Genomic DNA, 16069 nt, shown 5'->3' on the forward strand with positions numbered 1-16069 from the left:
GGTTGAAGTAGTTGGGTTTGATGAACTCAAGAATTTGTACCCCGAGGATCCTCATTTTTTTGAAGCATGGAAAGCTTGCAAAGAACCTATTGCTGTAGATAAAACCAAGTGGTTAGACTATTTGATTCAGGATGGCATGTTGTTCAAAGGTAGTCAATTGTGCATTCCAAGGAGTTCCATGAGGGAAAATTTGATTAAGGAGAAACATAGTGGGGGGATCGCAGGACATTTTGGTCGAGATAAGACCATTGCCATTCTTAGAGAACATTATTTTTGGTCTCAAATTTCACAGGATGTAAAGAAGTTTGTACGGAGTTGCCAGGTTTGTCAAGTTGCCAAGGGGTTTAGTCACAATACTGGCCTATATCAGCCATTTCCTGTTCCATCAAGGCCATGGGAGGACATAAGTATGGATTTTTTTCTTGGATTGCCAAGGACACAAAGGGGTAAGGACTCAATATTTGTGGTGGTTGATAGGTTCTCCAAAATGGCACATTTCATTCCATGCCACAAAACTCATGATGCTGTCCATATTGCAGACTTGTTCTTTAGAGAGGTGGTGAGACCACATGGTCTCCCAAGGAGTATAGTTTCTGACAAAGATACTAAATTTGTGGGGTGCTTCTAGAGGACATTATGGAAAAATTTAAAAACAGACTTGAAATTTAGTTCCACGCATCACCCACAAACTGACGGCCAAACAAAAGTGGTAAACAAAAGTCTGGGCAATTTGCTGAGATGTTTAGTTGGGGATAAGCCCAAGGGATGGGATTTGATTCTACCACAGGCAGAGTTTGCTTATAATAACTCTGTAAATAGGAGTACTGGAAAATCACCATTCCAAATTGTATATGGGAGTAGCCCAAGGATTGCACCAGAGCTGCAGAAGATAGAACAAGGGGAGAGGACAAGTGCTGAAGCTGAGGAATTTGCTAAACATATCAAGCGTCTACATGAGGAGGTTCAAGAACACATTACCAAGATGAATCAAGAGTATAAAGCTAGGGCTGATCAAAGGGGAAGACATAAGGAATTCCAAGTAGGGGAGCTAGTCATGGTGCACTTACGAAAAGAAAGATTTCCAGCCGGTACTTACAACAAGCTGAAAATGAAGAAATTTGGCCCCTGCAAAATTTTGAAGAAACATGACTTAGGAAATGCATATGAAGTGGAGCTACCAGATGGTATTCATATTTCTCCCATTTTCAACATTGCAGATTTAACAGAGTATCATGATGATGGTGCAGATGAGGAGCTAGTGTTAGAGCCATGTCCAATTCTTGCTTCTAAGAAGGAGGAGATAAAAGACATTCTAGATCATCATGTGGGTAGGAGTACCAGAAACAAGCAGTATGAAGAGTATTTGGTCAAATGGAAATGATGACCGATTGAGGACTCAACTTGGATTTTAGCAGCTGAGGTTTCCCATTTGGGATTTCCTCTACCATTCATAAAGTGATAGGGTCACTTTTCAATCTACCCTGGGTGTCTGATGCAGGAGCATCCAGAGGTATAAGGGCAATCCTATGTCACCCAAAAAAATGTACTTAGACTTAGTTTCTGTTTCATGTGTTTTCATTTTTGGACACCCATTTGGGTCAAATAAAGGTTCCAACTCTCACAGTTCCACTATTAGTGTGCTAGTAAATCTCGAAAAAATAGGAGTATGTAATTGGGCCATCATTTTGGTAAATTAGAAGGTGTGAATTAGCCAGATGAATGTAATTGTGATTTAGAGCATTCTAGAAAAAGAATCAGATCAAAAGGCCCCACGGTTTGAAAGTTATTGCAATTTTTCGAGTTTTGGAGGCCTCCTAAGAATGCTTCAAAGTCAGGTTAGAGGCATTAAATGACCTAAAAAAGGGACAAAAAATGGGGGATGAGCAAAGCTGGTCCATAGGGCTATAGAGCACTTTGAGAGCTTTCTGGAAATGTAAACGGTTCGTCAATCGAAGCTACGGTTCAAAAGTTATGTCTCCCGAAAGTTTGATTACCGTTTCTAGATTCTTCTAGATTTGCGTCTACTTCTAGCGCAGCTTCTGGAACCTTCTACTTCGTCGGTGGATGCCTACTAGCACCTTCTAGAATGTATTCCTAGTCCTTAACCCTCCGAGGTCTATTTAAGGAGATTCTTGGCATTGTAAAAGGGAGTTCGGAGTGGAGTTGGAGAGGAGGTACTGAAAGGAGAAATTATCTCCACATTTATGCTATTGTAAACCCTTAGGGAATGTTTTGAAGTTTATTTTCTTTGTACTGAATGTACTAGCTTATTTTTTAGTTAATACAATTTCCCTTTTCTGTTGTGTCCATTCTGTTCTTGGGTTGTGTCCCCATCAGTAATTAATGCTTAGTGCACTGACAACTGTCTACTCGGCACCTGAAGGATTTTGACTTCACTCGGCTCCTATTGATATTTCACAGCTCGACATCATCTATCAACTCGGTCACTGTTAGCAACTCTGCATCTGAAGATAATTTTGGCAAATTTTGCAAGACTCTTAGTTTTGCATCTTTGCTTATGCTGATTTCTTCTTTGCAATTCTTCTATGTTTTGGGACTGATGTATGATGTGACTTAGTTTATCAATCCCACACACCCATTCTTGCTTAATTTGATGAAGTGTGATCACTTGACCTGCTAGGTGAAGTGATCTCTACACTTGATGTGCTACACTCATTTTTCTTCTTCCATGTCTTATTCATCTCACTTTTGATGTTTTCAACATCTATCTTTGCCTTTTCATTGTTGAACATATAACTAGGTGCCTTTGACCTTGTTGGGCAATTCTTGCTGATATGACCAGTTTTTAAGCAACTAAAACATGTGGGTTGACTCAACCATCTTTTATAGTTTCCCCTAAAATGTGTTCTTATGCAATTTTGGGGTATATGTCCATATTATTGACAATAGTGACAACTGTACCTAGTGTTGTAATCCCAAAATTCATGGTTTGATGCCTTTGCTGATTGATTTGATGTCTACATAGGCTTTGATCTGCATTCAAAAGCTCTATGTCCATATTTCTTGTAATTATGACAGTGACCCTCAAATCTTGATGTCTTAATAATCTTGGTTCTACATTCATATGCTTGATGACCTTGCTTCTTGCACTTATGACAATAGTTTACATTCTTAGGCTTATCATGCTGATAGGCATTCTTGCTTCTACATACATTAGATGTATGTCCTTTCTTTCCATAGAAATGACATGTAAGTTTGACATTTTTACCTTTGTCGCTTCTTTGTTCAGCATTCTTTGATGATTCTCCAACTTTAGTGCTGTTGTATCCAAGTCCTGATGTATCATGGATTGATCTTGGGGATTTCAGTAATTGCTCAAAATACTTGATGGCTTCATTGGGTTTGTTGAAGCTTTTTGAAATTTTCTTTTCTCTTCTTAAATCATTCTGCAATTGTTCATTCTGCATCTTTAGTGTAGAGATCTCAATGCCTTTCACATTAAGTTCATGATGAAGGTTCATCATTTGGGCAAATGTATCCATTTGCATGTTTGAGATCCTTGTTAATTCAGTACATTTTTCTTCAAGTCTATTTGCAAGATTCCTTTTGTCATTTTCCATCATAGCTTTATCTTCAACTGCTCTTTTCTTTTGTTCAGTGATTTCACATAACATTATGGCCTGTGATTCATGTCCCATCTTGAGAGATCTTATCTCATCTGTTTGGTTTTTGTTTTTCTCCATCAATTCTGCAATTGCTGCATCAAACTCTTTAGTATTTCCATTGGAAAATATATTTGTAGTATCAATCTCCTTGTAGTTTATCTCATTTTTGGCTATGGCCAAATCCTTCCTTCTTTTCAATGAGTTTCTCAACTTATCTCTAGATTCCTCCAAGCTATGTAGAGCAAGTTGCACATCTATCACTTGATTTTCAATGATCTTTCCAAGTTTGAAAGCTTCCATCTTTAGATCTTTTCCTCCAAGCTTTTAGGCTTTTTCTTGTGAGAACCTAATATGCTCTGATACCAATTGTTGGAATATTCAAATATGGAAAGAATACTGATGAAGGGGGGGGGGGTGAATCAGAAGTTTTATACAATAAAACTTTTATTTGAAAGTAAATTGCATGCATGTAAATACATCATGAAAATATGAAACTAAAACGTGCATCAACAACACATAACACTGGAATTTGGTAACCCAGAAAACCTCCAGAAATAAGAAGGTAAAACTGGGGTGGGGATGATACCCACAAAAATTCACTGCAGTAATATAGTTCAACCACTTCTGATGGTCTACCGTGTTAAAGGCTTTACACTGTGTCAATAGTGACTTGGTTAAAGGATTTACAAACACTTAACATGAAATGTTACCCTGTTAAAGGATTTAATCACCTTTTGATAAGGATCTACAAATAGCTGTTAAGCCAACCTATCTACATAGGATTTCCTTTCTAATACAATGGTAAGAGAGTATTAGGTATTATAAACTTGATAGTTTACAATCCTTGATTGCTGAATGCAGGCACTTGTTCTGCTTTCTCTAATCTTGATCCTTTGTGATCTGATAACCCTTGTTCTGAAAATAGATTTCCTTATACACCCTTGTATATCCGCTCGCATCTATTTACAATGAAATTTCATCTTCCTTATAAATATATTTGAGGATTTAGGGTTAGATATGGATCTACGATCCACATTGAATCTCAATTTCATGCTCAACACTTCCCTTTTTGCTGATTGGTTGTATGCCTTTTCAATTTTCCAATTGGCTGCATGCAGATTGCATAGGAAATGTAAAAGATTCATTCTTATCTCTGGATCATTCGAGATTTACCTTATGTCAGCTACAAAAATGGTTTACATCATAGTTTGTGCAATTACAAACTCTTATGCTGATATCCTGAGTTACTCGGCTCCTGAAGCATTACTGATGCTCGGCACATGTTGTTTCTTGGATAGCTCGGCACCTAAACAAAACTGTATCACTCGACATCTTATGTTACTTGGCACTTGAATAAATTAGCACTTGATATCACTTGACACTTGATATCACTCGACACTTAAATAACTCTGCACTTGATATCACTCGACACTTGAATAACTTGACACTTGATATTGCTCGGCACTTGAATAACTCGGCACTTGATATCACTCGACACTTGAATAACTTGGCACTTGATATCACTCGACACTTGAATAACTTGGCACTTGAAGTGAAAAATGGTTGTGTATTGACACTCAACTGTCAAAATTATTCTTTAGACCAACACATGGTTTATTTTAATATCAAAGGCTTTTAGTATTTATGGGCAAATCTAGTTTGTTTGGAAAGAGGAAGTATAAGTTTCTTGATTGATAGTTTATGTGGTTGTTTGTATCTATTGAAATAATTAATTTCAAAAGGTGAATTATTGCTATGATTTGATTTTCCTCTTCAAGGAGGTGGCAACTCTACAAATATTTTATCTATGGTGTGAAGGATTTCATGTTTACACCAGTGCCAATTAGCAGGTCAGAGGTTTCATGCAGCAACACATAAAGGTAATTTCAATTTTCATGTATTTGTCTTTCATGAAAGTTGAATGGTAAAGATGATTGCCTCCATCTAGTGGTTTCAACACTAAGAAAATAGAGGTAGAAATTTAAAATTTAAAAGGATGGATTTAGAGTCTAGGTCTGAAAGTGATGTGCCAACTCTTGAATGTGTTCATGCAAATATTGCTAAGCTGAAAAGAAAGATTCATAATAATACTATCATTCACATAAGACATGAAATTTGTAGTACTAAGGGTCTTAGTAATTTCCAAATTTACATGATGTTTAAATTAGTAGTTATGAATCTTGAGGAGTGTTACAGACCTAAGCAACATTCATGGCCAATGTTACTTTTAGAAGTTTTTATACCATATTCAGTTGATTGGTCAAAAAAGTCAAGGTTGGAAAAGATATGAAAAAGATATTGGTAGATTCCACCACCAAGGCACAACTATGCAGTCATCTTGTATTGGTGAGTGTAGATGAGATTGAGAAGGCAAACATGACATTTGTGGGGGAGAAAACACAAACACAAGAAATATCAATAATCCCCCCTCAATTTACTATGGTACAACCTACAATGTCTATTGTAGTGTATCAAAGGAAGGAGATAACAACATCTAATGTTAGCACAATGGTGCAAAATGATCTAGTACCAATAGTCTTAGTAGATGAAAAGAATGAGGAAAATGAAAAAGAAGATGGAAAAGACAAGAAAGATGGGACACAAGTTCAAATAGGTTAGGAAGATACTCTTGTACCTACATCACAAACTCTAGGTGTAATTGATATTGATAAGCAAGAATATGATAGGACTGAAGAGTCAATATTGACTACCAAGCTTGAGGAGAAATTAGTAATACAAGCATTGGTTACTTTGCCAGAAACTACTACTCCTCCAAGTCGAGCTCTTCATAGGCCGAGTGTAGAAGCTACACCATTGTAGTCATCAAGGCCTAGTCCTAACACATCCAAGGCAAATAAAATTACATCATTTGCGAATGCTAACTTGGATGAAGTGATTATGTTGCCAATGTTTGATCTTGCAAAAATCACTATTGAACATATGAACATACTTTAGGATGCTCTTGCATGGAAAAAGCACCAAGAATTGCTCAGAAGGGAGCATATGCAGAAGCAAGCATTGTGAAATATCAAGGACATTTTTCTTGATGGATTCAACTTGCTTACACCTGAAGAAGACAAGTCTATCATGGAGCAGTTGGAAAAAATAATAGGAAAGATTAATGATACAAACTTGGATTCAAATGTAAAACTACTTGAATGGTCTCAAAGGAAATTTCAAAGCAAATTCAATGAAAAGATATCAAGTGCCATTGCACTTAGTCAGGTTGAATTAGCAACCAAGATTGACAGTGTAAAGAAATAATTAGAGAACATTTTCTCTCTTTACACCAAGTTGTGTGATACAACTTTGTTCACACAAGAAGTGCAATGACATATTGATAATCTAGAGGGAGATATGAAGAAAATAGGTACTACTCTACCCAATTCTCCATCTCAAAGCCAAAAGCACTTCAGGAATTTGATGAACTCCCAAGGTCAGTTTGCAGCCCTGCGTGCTCAAGATGCAAACATTCAGGCTACACTAATCAACATCTAGTCCATACTGACCCCACACATGGAGATACTACACAAGGAATTAGCCTTTGTAGAAATAGTGATGAAGAAATATCCCCATCTTTTTACACATGAAGGTTAGTTCACCTTGTTGTTGAGTTAACTATCCAAAACAAATCATTGGAGGTATGATGTGATAACTGGGATGCAACTTTGAAGATAATACTTGAGGTCCATAAAACTTTCTTGGACAAACACATTGTACATGTATAACCCTTTGACATAAGTGTCAAAAAGGAGGAGAAATAAGAAGAAGAAATAGGGAAATACGAGAGAGATGTTATATATAGAATTTTTGAGAGATACAATGACTCCAAGGAAGAATAAATATAGTTTTGGGGGAGACCAAACAAAGGGGGAGTCAAAGATAGAAATAGAGCACAACACAGTTCAACATATGCATATTTACTCAATAGGAGTATTAGTTCAGATTCATAATAGCACAATCAACTCAAGAGGAGTTATAAGATTTTAAGGTATGACTATTAAGTCAAGTTTTGCAAAATTTTAAAATTTTAAAATTTTCTACATATACCATATAGAAATAGTGAGTATTTGAGTTATGCTCATAAGTTAAGATCATTTATGCATGACCAAGTGTTTTTTCCACTCATTTCAAAGGGGGAGATTGTTGATCTCAGATTGGTTTTGACATATGACTGTCTATACACTTAAGTAATTTACAAGTTAGAACTTAGTTCATGCAGAAGAAGTAATGCATACCAAGCATAACATGTCAGATAATGCATGCTGAGTGAGATAGTAAGTGTCGAGTAAATAGTTAGTGTTGAGTCACTCAAGTGCTGAGCAGTCAGTATATACCGAGTCATTCATGTTGGAGGCATGAATGCTGATGATATTCCTATTGGGGAGTATTGTAGATATGTTACTATGATGATATGTTACATTTATGGTTGTATTTGTAATTAATGTCAACATAATAGTTTTCTGTGGTAACTGACACAAGAACAATGAAAAGATCAAGTTGGTACAGATGGCTAGTTGAGTATTCTTACTATCCGAGTTATGGGAAATACTTCTAAGTATCTAGTATATGTAGTTAATGTCAGATTAAGAAATGTTAATTTTGGAAGAAGTTATGTAAATTTTGGCGATGTTTGTTTTGAGATAGAGTTTACAGAGGCATGTTCTAGTAAACTTGTTATATCTCTTAGTAGAATTGTTATTTTGAGAATCGAGGTTGAGGATCTGAAGAAGACATGTTTTTGATGACATGCTAAGATCACTCATCATAATGTTATGTGTATAGAAAGATATTCAAGTTGCAAGGAAAAAGATTAATGTTATCGCTACATATGATGTGTTCTTGATGTGGTCCTATAATAATTAATTGAGAAGGTTTAACAATCGACTCAGGAAATTGTTTTATGGATTTGATATAAAGGAATGACATTTTCCTTTATCATGTGGCATAGAATTGTATTGATTAGAATTGATTGTAAGCATTAGAGAGAGCAGAATGTGAAGTTGAGTAGAGCAGAGCAGAAGTGAAGGAAACTTCATTGCCAAGGTTCTATTGTGTGATCTGAGGTTTGTGACCTGGTCTACAAGGTCTGATAGTCATTGATTTGATTGAAAAAATAGAGGAAAGAGGAACTTAATAGTAAATTACTTGTTTGGGTAGTGAGCTCTTCTTGTAATTGGAATTGCATGTTTGGGCCGTGGGCTCTTCTTGCATAAATTGTACCACAACTCCTAATAGGGTTGGAATTTCCTAACAAAGAGTCAAAGTCTCCAAATAGGGACTCATATGTACTAAATGTGTTAATAGAATCCTAACAGGGTCCATCCTCTAACAAGGAATATTTATATTAGTACATCATCTTGTGGGCATCATTCCCACTGGGGTTTTCTCTCTAATCAATGGTTTCCCTAGTTAACATATCTAGTGTAATTGTCCATGTGCATCTTATTATGGTTGCTATTTACTTTGGTTGAATGATTAAATTTTTTAATGTAGTCACCTAAAAATGGTTACCTAGACCATTAACCCCCTTCTAGCATTTATTGCTAATGTTATCAAGTGTTTGATCACAAAAATAAAGTAAAATCAATTTATTTGATTTTAACCTATAATTTGACCATCATATTCTAAAAAACATATTTGATTAAAAAATTTTGCTCCCTTTCAATTCAAATATAATTCTAAAAAACCCATCCACACATTTCTTATTTCATAAATAAAAGAAATGCATTTTTGTCTACAAATGATCCTTCTATTTTGACTAAATCATTTTGTCTACACATGAAGGTGTAATTTTCCATGTGTAGAGCCTTCTATTTTGACAAAATATTTTGTCTACACATGAAAGTTCAATTTTCCATGTGTAGAACCTTCTATGTTGACAAAATATTTTGTCTACACATGAAAGTGTAATTTTCCATGTGTTGAGAAGCCTCCCATTTTGACAAAACAAAATCATTTTTTACAAAAATGCATAATTTTCTATGAGTGAAGCCTTTTATTTTGACTAAAGACATTTTAATGTCAAAAATTAGGCAAGGATTATTCTCCACCCTTGATTAACCATGTCTTGTCTTTTGATCTCAACCATCCAATTTTCTTTAAAAAGAGGGCTCTCTCCTCATATGAGGACACACTCTTGAATATTTTTATGCTATAGGTTTTCTTAGAGCTTTTGGAGAAATTCTCATTTCTTGTCTCATTCTTTCATCCACTTCATATTAGTCTTAAGATCATATTGTATGTTAGTGTAGTTTCTTTGCAAATAGTTAGATCACATAGCTTAATAGTTGGATTTGTAACATTCCCATCTCATTTTAGCATAGCTTGCATTGTGCATCTCATCCTAATATAGTTTTGTTTTTGCATTGCATGATCCAAGATTTCTTTGACACTAGCACTCTTGCTCTTGTCTAAAGAATCTCCCATTTTGTGGTTTACTAGCAAGGGTTGCGTTTCTAATGCTTAGCTAAGAGTTCTTATATGCTCATTTGTATGTCCCCTTGCACTCCATGACTAGGGAGCTCTGAGTTGGCATTCGAGTTTTCCAATCTATGGAGAACCTTCGATAGAATGGTTTAGAGAAGTGCACCTTTTCTAGTGTACATTTTTGGCACCCACTGTGGGGCAAGAACAAATTTATGGCTCCATCTTCTTGCTTGTATTTTGAGTAAATTATCATTTTTTTTTTTTTTTTGTTTTTTTTTGCAGCAACTTCTTGGATCTAACTAAGTGGTTTTGCAGGTTTCTTACTTTGTCTTTAAGGCTAACCTTTGTGCAGATTCATTTGAAGGCTAAAAACCTTGTTTTGAAAGATTCGAGCATATCTCCCAAACTACTTTGAGTTTAGATCTAAATTTTTTTCTGCAGGTTGGTAGTGCATCACATAGGTCTCAACCCAATTTTCAGATCATTTTGACTCAATTTGTGTAGTTATGATATTTTCTTTATTTATCATAAAAGCTCATTTATGATCGCAAATCAAGGTAATTTGTAGAAAAAATTACATTTTTAGAAAGCTCTTAAAATTTTAGAGGGGGTCCATTCTTTGTAGTTTGAAGTTGGAAGTCATATTAGGGTCCAAAAAATTTGATTTGAAAAATCTGGCCTGTTTTCACAAAATGGGTCCCTAGAGCACAAATGAGAAGATTTTTTAAAATTCCTTACATTTTTGGAAAGCTCTCTAGATTTTAGTAGGGGTCTATTCTTTTCACTTCCATTTTTGGATTCGAAATCATAGAAAACAAGTCCAATCTATTGACTAGGTCAAAAGCAAAGAGTGAAATTGAGAGCATTTGTGATTAACTTCCACTTTCTTTACATATACTTGGTTAGAGGATAACTTGGATTTTATTGAGGAAACTAACCACTTTGTGTTGTAGGTCTTACTTGGTTATTATGCTTTAACCTTGGTTGTTTTTTAGGGATTTTTTTGTTACTTTCTCATTAAAAACAAAACAAAGTGACGAAGAAAGAGGAACGCATGCCAAAGAAAAATTCTTAAATAAATTTGCTGAACATTCCTTGCAGAACGCATGTCAAAGATTAAAAAAATTAACAAACAAGGTGAAGACCCTTAAAAATGTGCCTAGCCTTTGCTAGCTTCGAACAAGGTAAGCCTAAACTTCTGTTCTTTTCTTAAATTGTGGCATTCATTTTTGAAATGTAGCTTAAGTTAGGAGGGTTAATTCACTTTCATTTGCGGCACTCTACTAGTTGTTTTCATTTCCTAGGCACTTTAAACTTGTGATTGAGGTTCTTTGGTGATAGGAGAGTATGCTTTTCACCCTTGTGGTGAATTAGAAATCTTGACCCACCTTTGGATTTTCAAAAGCAAGGGGATAATTGAATCTTTTCGGCATGTTTGGGAGAAATGATTGAAATAGGAGAGTATGCTCTTCACCCTTGAGGTGAATAAAAAATCTTGACCTCCAAGAGTTGATCTGCTCAATGTTTAGTTAGGATCCTTTAGCAAGTCTACTCTCGGACAACCTGAGAGGAACGACCCAAGTGGGGACAAGCAAATTACCTGGCTCTTCCAACCCACTATAAACTCAAGGCTACTAAGGACACAAAACTTTGGTAGACGTAGTGTTTGTCTTCATCTAGTGTGATCGCTTATGGGATTTTGACCATAGGGAGATCACTAGGAAAGAATGCTTAAGGTGCTCTTGTGGCCATGAGGCTTGTTATCCACCATAAGGTGGGGTGTCCCGTAATTGGGAGCAAGAGGAACACTATGAACAGAAGCCTTATATAAACACCCTAGGTTAGCAGCTACCCTATTTATCTGCTCAACTTCTTGGTGCAAAGTTGATCCTACTAGGTTACCCAGATCTCCCCAAGATTTTACACTCACCATTTGTGTCCCTTAAAGGCACTTAGCATGGGCCAAGTTGTTGAGTAATGAGCCATGACCTTTAGGTAGATCTGCTTGGCATGTGTTTTCGATTGCGAATGACCTGTGTAAATGTTCTTGAACATTAAACACAACGATAGCATTCATAGGGTTTCATTGTTTTCAAATATCACAACTGCATGTTGACAAGGTTGCTTTGTCCCTTATTCAACTGATTGAGACATGTAATTACCCCTACTGTCTTCAAACCAACTTCTTATTGATTACTGCTTGGTGTTATTGTATGTCTTGATACAAAAACAAAACAACCTGTTGAAAAAATATCATTCACAATATCATCCTACAAAGTATTGCTTGCCTACTAAGTGTAGCCCTTCCATCAAGAAAAGTATCGCACCTTATGCAAAGTTTTGTCAAGTGATACTTTATGCTGAACTTTTGTCACATGACCTTTGGGAAAATATCACCCAGTGTATTTTGGGTCAAAAATAGAGTCTGCAGTTAGATTTTTTTGGGTCTAAGGAGCGTCACGTAAGTCACCCTTGATCCTGGCTATGTATTAGTGTATGAAGAATTTGTCCTAATTTGAAAAGATGGGTTTAGTCCATCGAATGTAAGTCTTGAAACATCCTTGATGAATCACTTGTCAAAATCCAATTATTATTCTATTCTAGCTATTCACCATTGAGCTTCTTGCTCGTTCGCTCGGCCCAAGCCACTAGTGCTATAAGATCTTGAGCACTGTTTGACAAGCCATCTATCATAGTTTGACAAGTGACTAGTCCTAGTTGTAAAAGCTTCAAATTTGGCTCACTTTTCTTGTCCTACTAAAAAAAAAGACAATTCTTTACATGCCAGTCACAACTAGACATCAAGTTGGTAATGTTAACCACACACCTTTCATTTTCAAACAATTGGAAACACCACCCAAACAATCTCGCAAGCAACCTTGTGATCACAATCTTGAATCTGCCCAAACAAAAATGGTCAACGTTCGACACAACCCGCTTTATAGTTTTGAGAATCCATTTGGTAAACCTTTTGAAACATCCAACGATACCAGTGGTGTAGCCACTATGGTGCACCCTGATGAAATAAAATGTCACTTAGAAGAACAAGCACATGAAACATAAAGAATCTTGGATGCTATATACGCTACCAAAAGAGAAAACCAACATGTCGACACTGACAATCAAGCACATTGTAAAGGACATAATGGAACTTGTCCACACAATCCTTTTGGGAATGGCGATGGCAACCATACGCCACCAAGGACTCCTAGAGCCACCATGGGCACATATCCTTCACTAGAAGAAATAACCAGCGAAGACGTGATCAGGTTCCAACAAGATGGCCTTGCCCAAAAACTAATGCTTAGGGCCTTAGAAGAGAATGGAGATCAATACTTCCACTACATGGCGGCAAAGGGATGGAAACTACCCCAAGGTTTTGACATAGAACATATAATTCATAAACAGGAACCCACTAAAACTGAAATCTTGAGAGAACAAGTGCAAGAAATGATGAAAAAGTTTTCACAACTGCAAACATCAAAAGAGCCACCTAAGACTTCTTTCATTGATTCAATATGTGCTCTACCATTTGATAGGAGTTTATGCATGCAACCATTTCCTAGGGATATAGAGGTTCCAAAGTATGACAAATATGATGGAAATGGCGATCCTCATGATCATGTGAGGCATTTCTATGCTCTTAGCATGGACTTTATGCATGGAGACACCTTTCTTATGCGTTTTTTCCCTAGAAGTTTGAGAGGACAAGCCATGGAATGGTTTACCAAATTGAGTCCCCCTCTTAAGACATTTGATGAACTTGCACAATGTTTTATCCAACAATATTCATGCAACATCCAACATCCCGTGACTATGTTGGACTTATGCCAAATCAAGCAAAAATCAAGGGAACCTTTTGCCATCTACCTCCAATGGTGGAGATCTCTATACTCACGGTACCCTTGGCAAGTTCTTGAAGCTGAAAAAATTGACATTTTTATCAACACACTCGTACTTGAGCTATATTTCGATCTCAGAAAGCAACTATTCACATCCTTCAACACCATGGTTGAGAGTGCATATCACATTGAGGATGTTGCTATCAAGAAAGGGGACATTGTCATAAACAAGGATAAAATTAACAATGGAAATGGTAAAGACAAAGGCAAACCTTGGAATAAAAACAAGTATGTTGTCAATGACGGAGTAGTGGACACTCCTAGGACTAAGGAGCCTACATTTAATCTTTCGAATGCCATCTATGCAACGAAACAACAAGAATTTTCAAAGCCACAAACCTTTGACAAAGGCTCTAAATTTGCAAGGAAGCGACGTGTTTACACACCTATGGTTGAACCTTATGAAGTGATTTAAAAAACTTTAATTGCAAACAAGTTGGTTACCTTGCCAGAAAACTCACGTCCTTATGATCAACCAATAAGACCTCCATGGTGGAGAGAAGATCATACTTGCAGCTATCACTGAAGTAAAGGGCATAATACAAAAAATTGCTTCAAGCTCAAACATGTGGTTCAAGACCTCATTGAAGTTGGCAAAGTTGTCACAGATGGCCTTGTTAAAAATGCTGATCATAAGGCTTTCAAACAACCATTACCCAAATACGAAAAGGGTGAGAGCTCAAAAGCAGCTGCCAAAAAGAATCATGATGCCAAAGTTAGTTATGCTTACGCTGACACTGATAATGTTATAGACATGCTTGAGCTCGTTGAATACATATGTATGGCAAGCTCTAACAATGACAACTGGCCAAATTATGATGCTAATGATGAATGACCAAAATTGGTCTTAAGGACACGATCTACTCCTCAAGACCATATTGATACTAGACCCAAGGTGGTGCTCCAAGTGGCTGAGTCTTTGTCTTCTCAGAATGAACCACTTAACGTTGTTACTAGGGGGCAATCTAAGGTTTTCCTAAAAGTTGCTCATGACCCTAAAAATGCTTCATCATCTAAGCAACCTATTACTTCCAAGATCTCCAACTATGATCTTGTTAGCCAACTACAATGCACACCAGCACAAATCTCCATTTTTGAGTTACTAGAGTTATCTACTTTACACAAGGATATCCTCGAGAAATCTTTACGCTCTGCCAGCGTCCCCACAGACATCGATACAGAATGGTTCCAAGTTATGGTAAATCACATTTCGTCACCTCACCACCTTACATTCTCTGAAGAAGATGACCAAGCTCTCAGTCATCCCCATAACCTGGCTCTCTACATTGAAGTTCAATTTTTTCGTACTCGCATCTGCTGAGTCCTAATAGACAATGGTGCAGGGTTAAATATTATCTCATTCCAGGTAATCCAATAGTTGGGCATGTTAGAATTTTCCATTGACCCTAGGAAAAAGATCACCGTCAAAGCCTATGATGAGGTTGAACACCCTTCCAAGGGTTTAATTGTGCTACCAATCCGAGTGGGTCCGATGGAAAAAGATGTTGTCTTCCAAGTCATAGACATACCTCTCACATATAACTTGTTGTTGGGCCAACCACAGATTCATGACATGCAAGTGGTGCCCTCTATGTACCATCAATGCATCAAATTCCCATTTAATGGTACTGAGATAATTGTCCTCGGTGACAACTCGATGTCAATCAACACATTGAACACTACTAAAATGCTAGTCCCACACAACTGCTCTTCTCATGAGCTAGCATCATCTTTCATAGAGTGTGAACAAAAGCTAAAAATGATGAGCCTTGGTATGAGTGAGTACACTTTGGACCCTATTACTGCATTACCAATTTCCCCTCGGTCCTATGGGAAACCAACTACTGCAAAGAAGCCTTCCGCTTCTGCTATGACACTTTTTGGCACTCTTGTACAATCTTTAGTACCTCTAGAAGTAGAAAAGGAAGAACATGCCATTAAAGACTGTATCTACAAAGAAGAGGAAGATGAGGAAGTTACAGTGACTACTCCTATTTCCCCCAAAAGATATGGAAAAGGCTATAAATTTTTGACAAAAATGGACTATCAGGGTCATGGGTCCTTAATTGGTTGTCAGAATGCTCTAGTTGAACCTTTCAGTCATGCTTAAGG

Source organism: Cupressus sempervirens, chromosome 7 (genome assembly GCF_028749045.1).
Source record: "Cupressus sempervirens isolate cs-2001-9-10 chromosome 7, ASM2874904v1, whole genome shotgun sequence".
Lineage (NCBI taxonomy): Eukaryota > Viridiplantae > Streptophyta > Pinopsida > Cupressales > Cupressaceae > Cupressus > Cupressus sempervirens.